Here is a 6,000-nt window from a genome sequence, read left to right as displayed (position 1 = left end):
GGCAGCAGCAGCCTTGTCTCGGCTGTCAGGCACCTTCCCCTTGGGTGCAGTTCCGCTCACGGCCGGCAGGGGCGCTGGTGGCTCCGGGCCGGGCAGGGCGGGTGCGGTGATTCCCCCGCGCCTGCAGGGGGCGCTGTGGCGCGAGCTCACCCGCCTCCCCCTCACGTGGTGATGGCGGGCGGGCTGGGCGGTGCAATGGGCTGCAGCAGGAACCTCGGAGAGGCGGCTGGGACGGCAGGGGTGGGCAGCCCCCTGAGGTGGCAAACAAAATGTAACACAAAACTCCGCAGTCTCAGCAGGAGCGGCAGGGGTCAGGTGGATACGGAGTGCTGGGTTAGAGTGTAGTGAAATAGCCTGAGGCAATGGCAGAAAGCAGCAGGGCTGAGCAGCGGCAGCTGGGCTTCTCAGTAGCAGCTGCCCCACACAGCCAGGGAGACATGCCCTCTGGGAAGGGGGAAGGGTCTCGGGGTCCCAGGTTTTCCTCTGAAGCACCTGAATAGATGGTGAGGGTCCTTTCAAGTCAGATTGGGTGTTAATAAGGTCCCAGTGCAACAGCTGCTCTTACGAGCAAAGGCTCACCCAACAGTAAGGAAGAAGAAATACAGGGCTGGGCTCCACGGTGGCAGTGGATTCTCCCAGTGGTAAGCAACAGTTTGACCGACCTCCTATGCCAAGGGCCAGAGATCGAGAGAGGAGTTGAGCCCAGCCACTCCGTATATCTGCTCTTCCCAAGAGAAAACCCCTCAGGTAAGAGAGTATCCAGCTACACCCTTCCCCCTCCTTCTCCTCCCAGCCACATCTTTTGTTCTCTTAAGTATCGGTAGTTATTGTCTCTTTGCAACTAATGGGACAAAATTCCATGAGAGAAAGAAAAATAAGGAAAAAATCCTAACCTCCAACAGAGAGATAGGTGAGAAACAGGGTAGATAGCCTCATCCAAAGTGTTACAGTCAGTGGTTTAATTCCAGCTGTAATGAATGATGTCCCTCAAGACTCAGTATTAGGAACCATGCTATTTAATATCTTCATTAATGACATAGACCAAGGGATCAAGTGCACCCTCACCAAGTTTGCAGATGACACCAAGCTGAGTGGTGCTGTTGACAATCCTGAAGGATGGGATGCCATCTAAGGGTGTTGGAGTGAAAGCTCCTCTGGATTCAGGCCCAGAGGGAAGCCAAAGCACAGGGGTTGAATTAGAACCTTTGGACAAGCTGAGATACATGAAGCCACATCAAAGTGAAATACAAACAGAGATTTTTAACTTCTAGTAGAAATATATGCTAAGTGCCTTAAACATTAAAAAGCTGTAGCAGAGACCTTAAACACAGTTCTTGCTGCAGCAGTGTTACCTTTTTACAGAATTCTTTACTTTAGACAAAATATAGATAAAATTATACTGTTCACATTTTTAGATAGAGCATTCACATAAACGATAAGAGTTGATAGAAACTGTATACACAAATCTGTGTAATACCTATGTAAAATTTGTGTAAGACTTACGACTGTTAGAATTACACCAGGAGAGGTTAAGAAAAGGAAAACTAGAATCGTGTCTTAATCTTATTGGTCAATTAACAAATATAATCCACTCTTCTGTAAGAAAAAAATATATGGAGCATATAGAGCATACAGAATTAGAAGAAGCTGGTTTTGCCTGCTGTTTGCTGTTACTGCTTGCCTTTATCATGTAACCCCCTTCGAACTCTGCCTTTAAGAAAGCTATGAGACTATGAAATAAAGAACTTGAGAAGTGCCCATGAGAACATCATGAGTGTGAAGGATATCAAGTAGCAGGAAACAGAATGTTTTGTTCACTAAATATCAAGTAGCAGGAAACCAGCTGCCTAGATCTAGATAAAAGCCAGAGACAAATATGTGCTTGCCTAATCCCTATCTGTACTTGCTTAATCAGCTTTTAGTTCCAGGAACTTGAGCATAATGACCACATAAGGAGGGATCAAGCATCGCCGCGACCACCAGGAGGAAAAAGACCCCCTAGCAACAAGTCACACATGTGCAGAATACCATAAGAAAAGACACGTTAACTGGAAAAGAGACTGTATAAGAAGGAACTGGAACTGGCAGAAAGCGCGGCAGTTGGTGGAGCGGAGACTCCCCTGTCGCCCAGCGCTGTATTTGCCTTTGCCTTGCTCGCTTGCTGTTAATAAATAAAATTGTAATTAGCAAATTGAGTCTCAGAATTTATTACAATGAGGTTTAACAAGGTCAGGTGCTGGTGCTGCACCTGGGTTGGGACAACCCCTGGTGCCAACCCAAGCTGGGGATAAACAGATCGAGAGCAGCCCTGCCCAGAAAGGACTTGGGGGTGCTGGGGGTGAGAGGCTGGACATGAGCCAGCTGACACTAAACCGTGCCATAAATCAAGTCCCTCCTGATGGGAGAGAATTTGCTGAAAGTCCTTGCAAGGAGTTTAAAAGATAAACCGAGACTTTTCCTTGAGTTTCAATGCTTCCAGATAGTTGTTAATTGAGTCTTATCAGAGGAACAGAGCCACTAGCGTGACCCAGGTACAGCATAGAAGACAGAAAAGCAGGAGTGAAGACAATTACCAAGATTTACACACACTTTTAAATATATTTTAACCAATAGTTACTAAAAACATACGTTATTTTCACTTTCCTACCAATTATTCAGTAACACGACTAGGAACTGCAGAATTTTCTATCCAATCATTCCAAACTACTTTTACTGCAGAATATGGAGTATTAGAAGAAGGAGAAGAAGGTTTATAGAACAACAACAATCCTCCATTTTGATATTTTTTACTCTCTACAAAGAGAAGCCTAAAACCTCTAAATTTTTCACCCTGTGACAATCTTACATAGTAGTCTATCACCTAATTCACACCACTGTATTTTCTAGTTCTTATCTGACTGTTGGTAATTTTTTTCCAAGGTTTGAAGCTAAAACAGTGTTGTTCAGGGGGGTAAGAACCCTTAAAAACAGCCAGAGAAATATTCTCGGCACTCTGGGTTCCTACACCAGCCATGGGTACTCCCAGCGCAAAAAGCCAAGTGTGTCCTGGACTGCATCCAAAGCCCCATGGGCAGCAGGGGAGGGAGGGGATTCTGCCCCTCTGCCCTGCTCTGGTGAGACCCCACCTGCAGAGCTGCCTCCAGCTCTGGGGTCCCAGCACAAGAAGGACATGGACTTGTTACAGAGCGGGTTAAGAGGGGACCCACAAAAATGGTCAGAGGGCAGGAACATCTCTCCTATGAAGAAACACTCAGAGAGTTGGGGTTGTTCAGCCTGGAGAAGACTTTGGGCAGATCTTACTGCACTTGCAATAATTAAGTGGGCTTATACGGAAGGTGGAGACACACTTTTTACTGAGGCCTGTAGTGTGAGTGCAATGATTTTAAATTAAAAGAGGTTACATTTAGATTTGATTTAAGGAAGAATATTTTACAAGGAGGATGGTGAGACATTGGAACAAGTTTCCCCAAGAAGCTGTTGATGACACAACACTAGGGGTGTTCAAGTTCAGGTGTGGATGAAGCAATCTGATCTAGTGAAATATGTCCCTGCCCATGACAGGTCAGTGAACAAGATGAACTTTCAAGTGTCTTCCAAGCCAAAGTGTTCTGTGATTCTATTACTGTATCTTCATATGCACAGATAAGGCCTGTATTCAGAATCAGGTGCAATCTCTCTTGATAGCAAAGAATCTCAAACCTAGAAGGTATCTGAAATGGAGTAACTATAGGCTCAATCTGCCAACTAAATACAGAAAAAATCTATGAAACAGGGTTTTTTTTCTTTTTTCAGTTTTAACCTAAGTCCGCTGCCATGAGTCACTAACTTAGCAATGCTCACAGTTATTCAAAGACCATATATTTTCATGTTTTGTTGTCCCCAAAAACTTTCCAGACAAATGACCAAGTCCAGTAATGCAGCCTTTCCAGGCAATCATATTTCCTTGAGCACTGTCCACCACTTGATGTGTATCAGGTTGATCGGCAGTTTTGGGAGTCTAATAGGACATAAAAGAAAAGCCAAAATAAAATGCAAATCATTCAAGCACTCCTATGGTCTTTTTTGTTAGCTGAATAGCTGCTGAGAATGTATGATTCAGGGAAACAAGGGTTAACTGAATTACTAAAGGGGCTGCTTGCTAAAACAATGCATATAACTTGCCTAACATTTATTACATTTGTCAAGTAGGAAAAGGTAGGATACAAGACTATTGATAAGGAGAAGCAGCCATGACCAAACGATCCTGCTTTGGACCTAGGAACCAGTTCAAACCAGCCTTGGGGTTTGAACTTGGGCCAGGGACTCAGGGAGCATGCACAAGGAAGCAAGGTGAGAAGTTCAGATCGATGAAGACTCCTTACTTCATCCCAGAGACCCCTGCATGAGGCACTGCGCAAGCACAAGCCATATGGAAATGACTTTGTGTGGGGTATGCCCAGCCCCTGCCCTGGAGGGAGGCCTGCTGATAAGGAGATTGCATAACCTCCCAGCAGAATCCCCTTGGAAAAGGCAGCACCTTTGGTGAAGGTGAGAGAAAACAAGAACCATGATCCTCTGGGAGACCCTATGTAGATTCCTTGTAACCCACTGGCCTCTATCCTCTCACACCCACCCTTGTATCCCTATAAGATCTAGCCCTCTGCCCCTTTGAGGGGGAGAACTCGTCCCTAGCCTCCCCTTCGCAGGGGTGGGGACTAATAAAGCTGCCTCATGCGGAACTCCTATGCGAGCCTCCCGTCTCTCTCCTCCTGGTCCAGCCTGGGGTTTGCCTCGCAGAAAAAGAGCTGAAGTCACTCTCGCTGAATCACTAAAGAGCTGACAGCCTGCTGAGACAGGCACCCTTTTCTGCAGAGGCATCCCTGGCGGCTGAGGGATTGCCGCAGACCTCTGGAACTGTGTCCCTTGCGGGACACACTCTCTGGAGGGGTCACGGCTTCCTGGCTCTGAGCCACAGACTCCAACCTGGCCGCTATAACTTTGGGCTCATTATAATAGGAAGTGGGGCTAGGAAATGAATATGTATGGATCATTGGGAAATTTAATGAATATGCAGTTTGTAACTTGATCTATACCGAGCCAAATGGTTTTGCTGGTGCGCATGCATTTGGTGGAGCAATCCACATGTGCCCCAGCACTGGAATAAACATACCTACTTTACTGCTTACTTCAGTAGTGGAGTCTTTTCCGCGTATCATGTATATGACATTTTAATAACTTAGTGTGGATACAATATTGCTGCTAGCAAGAATTTTCTTGCTTCTTTCTAGGCCCATGAGATACTTTTCTCTCTCATGAAGACATTAGCAGACGTTCTATAAACTATGAACCCCTGCGGCCTTGTAGACAGTAGAAAAATATTTTGACGATGTTTTAGGATTCTAGCCAATCACCCCAGGGGGGTGGCTGATCCTTTGTCCAATTAGACTATGAAGAAAAAAGTCTATAAAAGAGTTTGCAAAATAATTAAATAAATCAATCTTGCTGCACAATTCCTGCCTGTTGGATCTTCTCTCCTCTCCTCTCCTCTCCTCTCCTCTCCTCTCCTCTCCTCTCCTCCCTATGGCTGCGGGATACAGTAATAACCTAGGTGTTATGATCTGAATGTATTTCTAGCTTATGCAGAAAAGAGATAACTTAATAGGTACCTGTCCATCATTGTTTTCAATAAGGTCAAATTGAACACTTTATTCTGCTACTAGTCTCATTTGTTTTACCAATTCTGTGCTTTATTAATTTATAGGCTGGTGTCATAATTTTAATTCTTTGTACCTGTACAAGCTGTATTTTAAATGTCAGATTTTAACTTTGATAGTGTCTCTTTAATTATATTGAGTAATAATAACATGATTAGTTAAACTGTGTGACTATTAGCATTTACAACAGCATCTGGAAGACATAGTGCACTTAAAATATAATTGGTTTTTGACAATTTTGCATGGTCTTGGGTAACTGTTCTTTTAGAGCTTCTCAATAATGCTTAATTATACTAGCTAAATATGT

The 6,000-nt window shown here is 44.5% G+C and overlaps 1 long non-coding RNA gene across 1 annotated transcript; it reads left to right on the top strand.

Moving 5' to 3' along the window:
- Window positions 1–560: 560 nt before the first annotated feature.
- LOC121664660 lies at window positions 561–2,191 on the top strand. Its single transcript, XR_006016079.1, has 2 exons — window positions 561–747; window positions 1,916–2,191. It is a non-coding gene; the product is annotated as an uncharacterized LOC121664660 (long non-coding RNA).
- Window positions 2,192–6,000: the final 3,809 nt, after the last annotated feature.

The sequence above is a fragment of the Corvus kubaryi genome, unplaced genomic scaffold (assembly GCF_017639235.1).
Source record: "Corvus kubaryi isolate FWS band 111438036 unplaced genomic scaffold, C.kubaryi_AGA036_p1.0 37302, whole genome shotgun sequence".
Taxonomy (NCBI): Eukaryota; Metazoa; Chordata; class Aves; order Passeriformes; family Corvidae; genus Corvus; species Corvus kubaryi.
The sequence above is the reverse complement of the archived record's forward strand: the minus strand, read 5'-3'. Positions and strand labels throughout refer to the sequence as shown.